The sequence below is a fragment of the Martes martes genome (genome assembly GCF_963455335.1).
Source record: "Martes martes genome assembly, chromosome: 15".
NCBI classification, from domain to species: Eukaryota; Metazoa; Chordata; class Mammalia; order Carnivora; family Mustelidae; genus Martes; species Martes martes.
The window spans coordinates 14,895,303-14,910,196 of NC_137903.1; positions in this window are offsets into that span (position 1 = coordinate 14,895,303).

The window sequence follows — 14,894 nt, forward strand, 5'->3', positions numbered from 1 at the left end:
GTTTTTTCAAGTTTCAAGCAAGACCATTTACTTAATGTGAAGTTTTGGAAAGTTATAAAAGTGTATGTTTTCGCCATATGATTTAAATTTTTATTTCGCTTCTTTTAGGTTTGTTCTTATTTAAAGCAATAGGATTGTGTGACTACCTGTAGTTACACTTGTGTTTCAATCAGATCAGATTGTTGTATTTATTCCACTATTTTGCATTTAAATGATAACATAAAAGATATGAAATATTTAAAACTGCTATTTTTCTTATAGAAGAGAAAATGGGTGTTGGTGATTGTATTTTAATTATTTAAGCGTCTCTGTTTACCTGCCTAGGAAAACATTTTATGGCAGTCTTATGTGCAAAGATCGTAAAAGGACAAAAAATTTAAACTGCTTATCATAATCCAGGAGTTGCATTATAGCCAGTAGTAAAAAGAATAATAATAATAATAAAACCATGTCTATAGCTGTAGATGGGCTTCACATCTGTAAAGCAATCAATTGTATATTTTTGTGATGTGTACCATACTGTGTGCTCCAGCAAATGTCCATTTGTGTAAATGTATTTATTTTATATTGTATATATTGTTAAATGCAAAAAGGAGATATGATTCTGTAACTCCAATCAGTTCAGATGTGTAACTCAAATTATTATGCCTTTCAGGATGATGGTAGAGCAATATTAAACAAGCTTCCACTTTTGATTGCTCGTTCGTATCGTGTTTCTTTTTGTTCCCCCCACGAAAGAACCAAATCAATAAACACTGCCCTTTGTTGCTTCCATTCAAAGTGTGTACCTATTCCCTAAAAATAAAGTCGGAGTTTAAATAAGAGCTATATAAAGGCTTGTCAGAATGAATTCTAGGGTGCCAAGAGACATTTTGCATATTTAAGAGTATGCAAAGTGTCTCGTGGCACATTAGAATTCATTCTGACAAGCCTTTATATAGCTCTTATTTAATCTGAAAGCATCTCCACATCATCCTGCATTACTCAAAATCATCGCCTCGATGTCAATGTCATAACAGAAAACTTCCCCCCTATTTTAAGATCATATTAAAACCTGCTAGAGATACCTATTATTTCCCTCCATCCACAATTAAATCATGGGCTTGCACGGAGCTCGTCAGCGAGCTGCAGGCTTTGCGGAGTTGCCGGCCAGATTTCCTGAATGGGAAATCGACAGCGGCGCTCCTAGATCCGTGTGCGTGAGGAGGGGGAGCTGTCTTGGGAGCTGTCTTCGAATCCACCAGGGTTAAGCAGCGCTGCTGACAGCAGACGGCCTCCCCTCGCTCTGCCCGCTCGGCGAGGTCACGGCCCTTGTTGCTCCGGGTCAAGCTGCGCTACCACCGGACCCTCCTGGAACCATCACCGAGGTGCTAATATGTGCTTTCTTGGCTTCTCGGCCTATCTTGAGAGTGTCCTGTCCTTGTGTTTGCCCACCGCGGTTCTCACCTCTCCGAGGTGGCTGCTTCTCTAGCGCAAGCTGGTGACACAGAGGCCACTAAAAGCAATCCGATTTCGGGGCGTGACATTGCCTAAATCACCGGGCTGCCCTGTAGCTCGCAGCATCACTCAGTCGTCTTTTCCCGCCTTCATGTCGTTCGAGTGGCCGTAGCTCAGCGTAGCATCCGAGGTGTTTTACCTTCCGTGCTTTCAAAGTCCCCGGGCGGAACCGACTCGATGCAGGGGACAGACCTCACAGGAGAAGGCCTGTCTGTCGTCTTGCAGTGAGGTCCTCGTTTAAAAAATACGTAAGTGACACGCAAACGCTTTTGTGAACTTAAATGCCAGATCTCTCTTGCTGGTTTTTATAATTCCGAATTATGACAGAGTAAGTTCGCCGGTATTGACGTATTTATTAGAGATGCCTCAGGTGTAAAGGAAGACAAAACAGGATTTTGACATTTTAACGTGTTTATTTCTTGATACAGAAACAATGAATAGCTCCTGACAAATGGGTTATGTGTTTGTGTCAAGGGATCGCTTTTATTTTCACCTGATGTTTATAAAGGACTTTTTGCTTTAAGCTAGTGGTTCCCAAACTAGGCCACAGATTGGAATCACCTGAAGAGTGTTCACGATTCCTGACGTCGTATCCCACCCACAGACGACTGGGGTTTAGTTGTGGCCTGGGCTTTTGAACAGTTCAAAAAATCATTTCCTGGGGCTCCTGGGTGGCTCAGTCGGTTGGGCATCCAACTTGTGCTCAGCTCAGGTGTTGAGCTCAGGGTTGTGGGTTCAAGGCCTGTGCTGGGCTCCCCACTGGGCATGGAGCCTACTTAAAAATATGTATGTATCATCTCCAGGTGCAGACACCATGAGAAATGATGCTTTAAATTTTTATATGTTACTCAAATAGGCCAGGAATATCCTAAAATATTGAAAACTTTTCATACACTGGCTCTGAATTTTTGTGAGAGTTTTAGACTATTTTTTTTTTTACATCATGACAAAAGGATTCGGCCTTGTAGTCAATCGGAAGGCCAATGAAATGCACCTGGATTGTTCTGAACACCGCTTCTCCCAACTCTGCCCAGCCCCCACAGACAGTGCCTGGTCCTCTCTTCCCATCCATCCTTCCCCAGTCACATGGGGGACACATTCTGTTCGATGACTCCCAAGCCACACCTCTGGTTATGCCCCATCTGAAAGCAGAGATACCTGCTCAAAAGCTTGTGCAGAGCATCTCATGATCCCCTTTAAAAAAAAACACACACACACACAAACCCTTTCATGTGCTTTAAAATGAATTTAGGTGTGGCTCAACTACCTGTTTTTCTCTACAAAAACAAACAAACAAAACACAAAAAAGCCCACAAAAAACTAACAAAATTTGAACAAAATTTATTTCTCAGGATGACCTCTCTCACCTACATTTTCCAAGTTGCAGATTTAAGTAAGTAAGAGGTAGAAATGAGAATGGAGATAGGATGTCTCACTCTTGGGCCTCTGCAGAAACTTTACGTACACTTTGCTGGTTGTGAAATTTAATTTGTGATTAGCCTGGAAAAGCAAAGAGATCTGTTTCCGTTTCTTGTTTCATCCGCGATGGTTTACATACTGAGTGGCTGTTTCCGCCGTCCTGTAGATACCGAAGTGCTTCAGTCAGTGTTTTGGGCCATTTCGAATCTGGAAGTCTAGCTCCTTGGGCCCCTTGGTAGGGTGGAAAAAAACACAACGAAACAAGTAGCAGCAGATTGAATGCCCCCCTCATCTTATTATGAAACAAAACAGAGAAGAATTTCAAAATATAATCCCTCTTTCCCAGGAGTATTTGTCTTGTTCTCCATGAAGTTAAAGGTCTGAAATAATGTGCCCATCAGGGGCTCAATGTTGCATGTCCGTGCCAGTTGGTCCAAGGGCTTGTTATGATGGTAATGACCTACTGAAACGTGAGCTTGGATTGCAACAATACAATTGCTACCAGCTCACCCGCTGGGAGAAATATTTTATTATTGTCAAATGTCCTCCATAGAGATTTGTTTTGCCTGTTCCTGTTTAAATTAAATTCAAAGCAGAACTGCATTACTATTTCTCTGGAGTATATTTGAGATAAACAACTCGTCTCAAAATTTAGGATTCCTGGCTAGTTCAAATTTGTTTATTAGCAGAAAAATTACAGTAGGTGACACCATGGCTACGGGAATATTAGCATTGCAGCCTCTCGAGAGATTTGCAGACTAAGTCCGTATCCTAAAACAAACAAACAAACAAAACAAAACCAAAAAAACTCCCTTTTCCATTACAGACACCAGCCAGATTAATGATGGACTCTGCCGTCAATTGTACAATCTTAAAAAAGAAAAGATGTCCCAATATAGTCCTGCATGGCCATAGTATGCCACAGAACTTTGACTATAAGAAATTTTGCCCCGGGGCGCCTGGGTGGCTCAGTGGGTTAAGCCACTGCCTTCAGCTCAGGTCATGATCTCAGGGTCCTGGGATCGAGTCCCGCATCGGGCTCTCTGCTCAGCAGGGAGCCTGCTTCCCTCTCTCCCTCTCTCTCTGCCTGCCTCTCTGTCTACTGTGATCTCTCTCTGTCAAATATATAAATAAAATCTTTAAAAAAAAAAAAAAAAGAAATTTTGCCCCAAGAAAGAACTGTTCTAAACTTAAGCTCACAAATCAAATGTGTGTGTGTGTACGTAAAAACATTTTTAAACAGCAACATAGTATAAAATAGCACAGATGCCCAAAGCATGAATTAAAATGCCCTTTGAGCATAATATATACTTTTTCCAATACTATTTTTATTTTTACTTATTTATTTATTTTTAAGATTTTATTTATTTGTTTGACACAGAGAGAGAGAGAGAGATCACAAGTAGGCAGAGAGGCAGGCAGAGAGGAGGAAGCAGGCTCCCCGCTGAGCAAAGAGCCCGATGCGGGGCTCGATCCCAGGACCCTGAGATCATGACCTGAGCCGAAAGCAGAGGCTTTAACCCACTGAGCCACCCAGGCACCCCTCCAATACTATTTTTAAAAAAGAATTAAATGTCCCAGAATACACGGAATTCCTGGGATCATTTTTGCCAAAGGCCCTCCAATGCAGCTTTGGCAAAGGATCCCGCAGCGGTGCAGCTCAGTTAATACGAAAGTTCCATGCAGTCACCTTAACATGGGGCCTCACTCTACCAAAAATGCCTGTCACCTTAGTGAAAAATCACAGAGGCCCGTGTGTTCCATGAGGGACTGAACTTTGAAGAGCTGGTTTTGGGAGATGCAAACAAGCTGGTGGGAGGGGTAACTAAGGACCTCACAGGAAAACATTTCAGACTAGCAGGAGCATTAAATCACACTATTCACACGCCAATGCCATCCGCCATGCTCAGTCGAATTTCACAGTTTTGTTGGGAAGTGAGGAACTGTCCGCTATTTAAAAAATAACAGAACAGAAAACTAACGTCAGAAGAGCAGTTTCTAAAACGAGGTCTAGAGTTAATACAAGGGTTGGGTTTTTTCCTTTTAAATATGTGTTTTCATATCACTGCAAATGAAAAATACTAAATATTCATGGTAAAACAAACAAACAAACCTGCAGATCCTTTTGTATTAATCTGAGGTTTGTTAATCTCCTCTAGACTTGAGTTTTCCTTGGTTTTCTTCCTTTTGTGAACAAAATAAATTGACTAGCCTTAAAGTGTCAACTCCATGCTTTCAAATCAAAACAGATATAGACTATATTTCTAAGGATATGTGGGGCGCCTGGGTGGCTCAGTGGGTTAAAGCCTCTGCCTTCGGCTGAGGTCATGATCCCAGCGTCCTGGGATTGAGCCCCGCATTGGGCTCTCTGCTTGGCGGGGAGCCTGCTTCCCTTCCTCTCTCTCTGCCTGCCTCTCTGCCTACTTGTGATCTCTGTCTGTCAAATTAAAAAAAAAAAAAAAAAAAAAGTCTGTCTAAGGATATGTATGGCAAAAATCCTTTCCTCTACAGAAATAACTATAAAGGTGAGAATAATTTCCAGGCTAGATAAGAAGTAAAATGATGTTTAGATATGATGATGTTTTTACACGGAAAGAATTCTGTACCACGTGACTTCCTTGCTGTTCTGGTTTAATAAGATTTGGTTGTGCTGAAGTAGACTGGGGGTAACAATGAAGGGATGCCGTTTGCCTTACTAGTTTCATGCGTGGACTTTGAATCAGTTATACGTGGGTTCAAATCCCAGCTCTGCCACTAACCACCTATGGGACCTCGTTACTAAAGTTTATTCAACTTCAGTAAATGGGGACTATATGTACTCTCAAGGGATTATTATTAGAATCTAGGTAATATAAGAAAATATCTTGTATTCATTATGCTGAAGATTTTTTTTTCCCTTCCCTTGAAAGAGACTGGCTAAGATTCCAGGATAATCTAACTGAGACTGAAGAGTCATTAGGGCAGGGGCAAAATGTAGGTATTTTGGATCCAGACGCATACTTGCTGCTTTGGGGAGCCTCTCTTGAGTGGGCAGGACTTACTTAGTACAAAGTCAGTGTTGATGTGCCTATACACCCTGCAGGTCTGTCTAGAAAGCAGTCATGGACATACGTATGTGCTGGGCACTATACGAGTTCTTTGAACGCATTATAAAATTAAATATTCCCAGCAGCTTTATAGGGGTAAGTAATACTAATATCTCCAACTCACTGATGAAGAAAAGGAGGCTCCAAGAAGTTAAATGACTTGTCCAAGGACCACCTAGTTATTACACAGTCTGACTAAATTTTGGAATCCAATTTGTCTAACTCCTGGCATTAATATCTTAAAACATTAGCTCTGTATTTAACAGTTTCTCAAAATCAGATAGTAGATAATACACCTTTTTTTCTTATTTGGACATATGGGACACAAGACTGGGTTAATCCTATTTCTTTGATCAAGGAATACGGTCCTCATCCCCTGGCAACAAGTTTATTTCTTTCCCCCACCATAAATCTCATTGTGAGTCTTTGGAAAATACATAATGTTGGTTTGTGTGCCTGAGAATTTTTATATACAGAAATTGTGCTGTGTTCTGTTTCTTATTTTTTTACCCTGCACCAGGTTTTTAAGACTTATCCATGTGTTAGGAGAAAATTTGCCGCATAGTAAACCACCGAAGTCACATACCACATTTTATCTGTTCCTTTGTGATGAATGATAAGGTTGCTTTCAATTCCTTAATACAATCAATAATGCAATGAACATCTTGGGGGTGTTTTTCCTTATGGACCAATGTAATTATTTTTCTAAGTTATATGCCCTAGAGGGGGTTATTGAGTTATTGACCATTTGTATGTTTATTTTCACAACAGAAATTATTCTACAGAATTAGTACAGTTTGAACTCCCAGCAGCAGTCTGTTTGGGCTTTTTTTTCCTACAGCAGCATATGATACTATTTTGCTCTTAACTTTTTTACTAATATGATTATCCTAAAATTAATATATTGTTGTTTTGACTTAAACTTCTCTGAATATCTTATTCTTATACCAGATCAGGCTCTCTTTTCTGTGAACTATTTATAACTTGTTTATGAAGAGCAAACTCGTTTTTCTGTTGTGTTCTTATCATTTCTTGTTCATTTGTGGGAGTTCTTTGTATATTCTAGATATTGATCTCTGTCAGTTTCAGGTTTTGCAAATGTCTTCTGGTCGGTCATCCACCTAGTAACTTTGACCTTTGTTCACTAGAAATTATTAATTTTGATAAATTCATATTCATCAGTTTCGTCCTCATGCTTTCAGAGTTAAAAATATGTTTCTAATTATTTTGCATTTATTTCTATAGTATAAATTTCACATGTAGGTCTTTCATAATCCAATTTGGATATCTTTAATGTGATATAAAAAACCTTATTTCTCAACTTTCTTGTTCCCTACCAATGTGTGATGTCACATCTATATTATACCAAACTACCATATATAAAAAAGTCTATTTCTTGATTCTTTTTTATTCTGCTCTTTGGACAATATGTTATTGACACAATGCTATATTTTACTATACTATTACTATATTTTTTGGTATATTTTAATACTATATTTTATTATTTTATTACTATAATTTTATAGTTCACCTTACTACCTGAGAGAATGCATCTTTCACTCACCCACATACATTCTGTTTTATTTTGAAATTCTGAGTTTTTTTGAAAATTGCATTCATTCTCATAAATTTCCAAATGCTTTTCAGGTTTTCACAATGATCTCTCTATATCTTATTAGATTTTTTAATGTATAAATTAAATTGGAAACAATTAACATTTCTATAAATCAAATTCAATGAACCCATTATCTTTCTCCATTTTGTTCATATTTTATTTCTTTAGTAGAGATTTTTTTTTAATTATTTACATAAAAGCTTTTATTTTAAGGCTTGTTTTTTTAAGTCAAATCTTGGTACTTTATAGATTTGCTGCTACTGCCCAGGACCACTCATTTTCTGTTATACTAGTGAGTTGTTCATTTTTGAATAAAAGAATGCTACTGCATTTTGCATATTGGTCTTATACTTGGGAATCTGCTGAACATCCTTATTAGTTGTAATCAGACCTGAATTTCCAACGGAAATGATCTGTAGCCCCTCTAAATTTAGAAGGCAGACTGACTGGCTTATTTCTGAACCTCTCTCTTTCCCCTTGTGCCTTATTACTGGCAGTTAAGAGCCGTCAACTCAAACTGTTGGCGTTCTGACTATAAACCGTCTTTCCCAAACCTGTATGCTTGTTAGCCTCCCTTTCTTTCTTCCAAGTTACTGAAGGCAAAACCTCTTACAAGTGGGTTGCCAGGACGTCACAGGAGCAGCCATTTGTCAGCCTTCAATAACATCTTCCAGCTTTCTTTAGAAGTTTCCCACTGCCTTTGTCCCCAAGCCACTTCCACATAGTTTGGGTTTTCATTATGGCAGCAACTCTATTTCTAGGTACTGATTTTCCTATCAGTGGGTTTTTGTTGCGTAGCAACCACAACAACTCACGGTAGAATAAGTTGGGTACTTAGTTCTTGGAGTTGGCTGGGGTGTCCAGACAGGGCTTGGCTGAGGAGATCGACTTCAGCCTGTGGGTCTGGCTGGCTCGGGTCAGCCTGTCCTGTCCCACTCTGGGGTCTGGGATGATGGGCCGGGAGTACTTCAGAAGATGCTCTTACCGTGATAGCAGCAGAGGGCACAAGAAAGCAAACCCCAAGGTACCAGCACGTTTCAAGCTCTTACTTTTCACTTGTCTCTTCCCCTCCCGTTGGCCCAAGCAAATGGTGTAGCCAGGTCCAAAGTCAAAGGACAGAGCAATACACTGTGCAATTTGTGGAAGAAACTTCAAATTTACGTGGCAAGTGCTGTAGACATACGGAGGAGGAAGAAATATAAACCACAACTTAATATACCATAAATGCTTTGATAATTTCTTTCCAATTTTTAATTCTTTAATGGCTATACCCAAAGCTACAGATTTTCCTCTAAATACTGCCTTAGCAGTATTCTACAAAATTTGACATGCGACATTTTTGCTGGCATTCAATTCTAAGTATTCCACAATTTTTTAATGATTTTCTTTCTCACTAAAGGCTTTCTCCAGGCATGCTATGTATGTGTATCTATTTGCAGGTATATGGCTTTAAATATTTGTTTTATATATGTGCTCTTATTGATTTCTAATTATATTTTGTTACTGTCAGAGAACATAGCCTGCGTGAAGTGGAAACATGGAATTTAATAAAGCTTGCTCTGTGGCTAAGTTAGGATCCAGTTTCAAGGAAGTTCACTTACGCTCAAAAAGAATGTGAATACTTTGAATGGTGGGTGAAATCTTCATTTTAGCACATTATTGATGTTATTTAATATTTAATCACTGTTTGTTTTTGTCTACCTGATATTAGAGTTTCTTAGAGGAGTGTGTTAGAATCACCAGCTGTAATTGATTTATTTGTATCTTTCTCAGTTAAGGCTTTATACATATTGAGTCTATATCATCAATTACATATATGTTTATTATCTTCATGACATTTTAATCAATCATTTGCTGTAATAGTAAATAATGTTTCTATTAAAATATTTTTAAACATAGAAAGGGCACAAGACAAAGATATGCCTTAAAGAATCTTTATGAAGTTAATGCCCATGAAAGTAACAACCAAGTCAAGAATTAAAACATTGAGAATTTCAAAAACATCACCTCTAGGCCCCTTCCTTAAAAACAAATATGATCACAATCTACTTTTTCTTCTAATTGCACATTTCTAAACAACACAGTAGAAGTTTGTCTTCTTTTGACATGTATTTAAATTGAATTATACACTATATAGCATTTCGTGACTGGGTTCTTTCCATACACCTTACTCTTGAGAAACTCACCCATGTTGTGATTAACAGTAGTTTGCGTATCTTCGGTGCTATACACTACTGTTTATTTTTCCAAATGATGGATATTTGAGTTGTATGTAATCTTTTCTGGTACAAACAATGCTTCTGGAAACTTGTTTGCTACACCACCTGGCTTAGATGTACATGCCTTTGTTACTATGCTCCAAAGGGTAGCACTGCTGTACCATAGAGCCTGCATACATTCAACCCTAGTTAATCCTGAGCTATTTTCTAAAGTGGTTATACTAATATACTTTCCCATGAACAGTATGGGAGAAAATCCTAAAGGTCTGAATGTTACTGCATATTTTTATTTAAAGTTTGTCATTTTCATGACTATGTAGTAGTATTTTCTAACGGTTTTCATTTTCATTTCCCAGACGATTAATAATATCGAACAATTTTTAAAAATGCTTTATTAGCCCTTTGAAGAGCTTATTATGAAGTTTCTGTTCCAATTGTCTCATCCACATTTCTGATGATCTATACTTACTGATTTGTATGTGTTTTTAATATTTTGTAGTCATGAAGCATTTGTGAGTTATAGGTACAGTAAATACCTTCTCCAACTCTGTGGCTTGCATCTTGACCCTATGAATGCTGTTTTTGGATGAAGACATTCGTAATTTTAATATGATCCAAATTTTCAATCTTTTTCTATAGTTTGTGCTTTCATGCCCTGCTTTTTAAAATGTTTCCTTCATTGAGTTATGAAAATGCTTCCAAATATTGTCTTTAAAATTCGTATTGTTTTACCCTTCTCTTTTAGTTCTTCCAATTATCTGGAATTGATCTGTGTGTCTGACATAAAGTGGAGGTCAAGTTTTCTATCTTTCTCTTTATCTATACAAACATTCGATTGTATAAACACCCTTTATTAAGAAGACTGACCTTTGTCTACAGCTCTCCAGTGTCACCTTTGATACACGCCAGTCTGTTTTTCTGGGTCTCCTCTTCTATTCACTCATTTGTCAATTTCATGTCAATCCTGTACATTCTTAACTACTTCCTGTAATACTTAAAATAGGGCTTGATATCTGACAGAGCAATTCCACTTCACTTTTGTGTGTTTCCTAAGTATCCTGGATTTAGCCTTTCTGTATAAAATGTAATATCATCTTGCTAAGTTACACACACACACACACCTGTTAATATTTTCATTGAGAGGGCATTGATTCTATAGATCAATTTGTAGAAAATTTATATCCATGTTATATTGACTTCAATCACAAGTATAACACTCATTTATACTTTTCTTGAACTTTTTTATGTTTCTATGTTTTTAATTATTTTTATTAACATATAATGTATTATTTGCCCCAGGGCTACAGGTCTGTGAATCATCAGGCTTACGCACTTCACAGGAATCACCATAGCACATACCCTCCCCAATGTCCATAGCCCAACCACCCTCTCCACACACCGCCCCCAGCAAACCTCAGTTTGTTCTATGAGATTAAGAGTCTCTTATGGTTTGTTTCCCTCCCAATCCCATCTTGTTTCATTTTAGGTTAGCCTCCTAACCCCACTTCCTGCCTCTAAAATTCCTCATATAAGAGAGATCATATGATAATTGTCTTTCTCTGATTGACTTATTTCGCTCAGCCTAATACCCTCTAGTTCCATCCACGTCATTGCAAATGTCAAGATTTCATTTCTTTTGATGGCTGCATAGTATTCCATTGTGTATATATACCACATCTTCTTTATCCATACATCTGTTGATGGACCTCTAGGTTCTTTTCATAGTTTGACTGTTGTGGACATTACTGCTATAAACATTCGGGTATACGTGCCCCTTTGAATAACTACATTTGTATCTTTAGGGTAAATACCCAATAGTGCAATTGCTGGGTCTATTTTCAACGTTTTAAGGAAACTCCATGTTGTTTTCCAGAGTGGCCTCACCAGGCTGCATTCCACCAACAGTGTAGGAGGGTTCCCCTTTCTCTGCATCCTCGCCAGCACCTGTCATTTCCTGACTTGTTAATTTTAGCCATTCTGACTGGCGTGAGGTGGTATCTCATTGTGGTTTTGATTTGTATTTCCTTGATGCCGAGTGATATGGAACACTTTTTCATGTCTGGATGTCTTCTTTGCAGAAATGTCATCTGGATGTCTTCTTTGCAGAAATGTCTGTTCATGTCCTCTGCCCATTTCTTGATTGGATTATTTGTTCTTTGGGTGTTGAGTTTGATAAGTTTTTTTTTTTTTTAAGATTTTGTTTATTTATTTGACAGACAGAGATCACAAGTAGGCAGAGAGGCAGGCAGAGAGGGGAAGGGGGAAAGCAGAGCAGAGAGCCCAATGTGGGGCTTGATTCCAGGACCCTGAGATCATGACCTGAGCCAAAGGCAGAGGCTGTAACACACTGAGCCACCCAGGTGCCCTGAGTTTGATAAGTTCTTTATAGATTTTTGGATACTAGCCTTTTATTTGATATGTCATTTGTGAATATTTTCTCCCATTCTGTCAGTTGTCTTCTGGTTTTGTTGACTGCTTCCTTTGCTGTCCAAAAGCTTTTTATCTTGATGAAGTCCCAATAGGTCATTTTTGCCCTTGCTTTCCTTGCCTTCAACAATGCTTCTAGAAAGAAGCTGTTGCAACTGAGGTTGAGGAGGTTGCTGCCTGTGTTCTCCTCAAGGATTTTGATGGCTTCCTGTCTCACATTGAGGTCTTTCATCCATTTGGAGTCTATTTTCATGTGTGGTGTAAGGAAACGGTCTAGTTTCATTCTTCTGCATGTGGCTTGTCCAATTTCCCCAACACCATTTGTTGAAGAGACTGTCTTTATTCCATTGGACATTCTTTCCTACTTTGTCGAAGATTAGTTGACCATAGAGTTGAAGGTCTATTTCTGGGCTCTCTATTCTGTTCCATTGATCTATGTGTTTGTTTTTGTGCCAGTACCATACTGTCTTTTTGATGACAGATTTGTAATAGAGCTTGAAGTCTGGAGTTGTGATGCCACCAACTTTTTTTATTTTTCCCAATATTCCTCTGGCTATTTGAGGTCTTTTCTGGTTCCACGTAAATTTTGGGATTATTTGTTCCATTTCTTTGAAAAAAATGGGTGGGACTTTGATAGGGATTGCATTAAACATGTACATTGCTTTAGGTAGCATAGACATTTTCACAATATTTGTTCTTCCAATCCATGAGCATGGAACATTTTTCCATTTCTTTGTGTCCTCCTCAATTTCTTTCATGAGCACTTTATAGTTTTTCTGAGTACAGATTCTTTGCCTCTTTGGTTAGGTTTATTCCTAGGTATCTTATGGTTTTGGGTGCAACTGTAAATGGGATTGACTCCTTAATTTCTCTTTCTTCAGTATTGTTTTTGGTGTATAGAAATGCAACTGATTTCTGTGCATTGATTTTATATCCTGACCCTTTACTGAATTCCTGTGCAAGTTCTAGCAGATTTGGAGTGGAATCTTTTGGGTTTTCCACATAAAGTATCATATCATCTGCAAAGAGTGATAGTTTGACTTCTTCTTTGCTGATGTGGATGCCTTTAATTTCTTTTTGTTGTCTGATTGCTGAGGCTAGGACCTCTAGTACTGCATTGAATAGCAGGAGTGATAATGGATATCCCTGCCTTGTTCCTGACCTTAGCAGAAAAGCTCTCAGTTTTTCTCCATTGAGAATGATATTCACTGTGGGTTTTCATAGATGGCTTTGATGATATTGAGGTATGTACCCTCTCTCCCTACATTTTGAAGAGTTTTGATCAAGAAAGGATGCTGTACTTTGTCAGATGCTTTTTCAGCATCTATCGAGAGCATCATATGGTTCTTATTCTTTCTTTTATTAATGTATTATATCACATTGATTGATTTGTGGATGTTGAACCAACCTTGCAGCCCTGGAATAAATCCCACTTGGTCGTGGTGAATAATCCTTTTAATGTACTGTTGGATCGTATTGGCTAGTATTTTGCTGAGAATTTTTACATTTCTGTTCATCAAGGATATTGGTCTGTAATTCTCTTTTTTGATGGGGTCTTTGGTTTTGGGATCAAGGTAATGCTGGCCTCAAAAAATGAGTTTGGAAGTTTTCCTTCCATTTCTATTTTTTGGAACAGTTTCAGGAGAATAGGAATTAATTCTTCTTTAATTTTTTTTTTATATTTTATTTATTTGTCAGAGAGAGAGAGTGAGAGGGAGTGAGCACAGGCAGACAGAGTGGCAGGCAGAGGCAGAGGGAGAAGCAGGCTCCCCGCCGAGCAAGGAGCCCGATGTGGGACTCGATCCCAGGACGCTGGGATCATGACCTGAGCCGAAGGCAGCCGCTTAACCAACTGAGCCACCCAGGCGTCCCAATTAATTCTTCTTTAAATGTTTGGTAGAATTCCCCTGGAAAGCCATCTGGCCCTGGGCTTTGGTTTGTTGGGAGATTTTTGATGACTGCTTTAATCTTCTTACTGGTTATGGATCTGTTCAGGTTTTCTATTTCTTCCTGGTTCAGTTGTGGTAGTTTATTTGTCTCTAGGAATGCATCCATTTCTTCTAGATTGTCAAATTTACTGGCATATAGTTGCTCATAAATGTTCTTGTAATTATTTGTATTTCTTGGGTGTTGGTTGTGATTTCTCCTCTTTCATTCATGATTTTATTTATTTGGGTCCTTTCACTTTTCTTTTTGATAAGTCTGGCCAGGGGTTTATCAATCTTATTAATTGTTTCAAAGAACCATCTCCTAGTTTCATTATTTTCTTCTACTGTTTTTTTGGTTTCTGTTTCATTGATTTCTGCTCTGATCTTTATGATTTCTCTTCTCCTGCTGGGTTTAGGCTTTCTTTGTTGTTTTCTCTCCAGCTCCTTTAGGTGTAGGGTTAGGTTGTGTATTTGAGACCTTTCTTGTTTCTTGAGAAAGGCTTATATTGCTATATATTTTCCTCTTAGGACTGCCTTTGCTGCATCCCACAGATTTTGAAGCATTGTGCTTTCATTATCATTTGTTTCCATGAATTTTTTCAATTCTTCTTTAATTTCCTGGTTGACCCATTCATTCTTAAGTAGGATGCTCTTTAGCCTCCATGTATTTGAGTTCTTTCCAAATTTCCTTTTGTGATTGAGT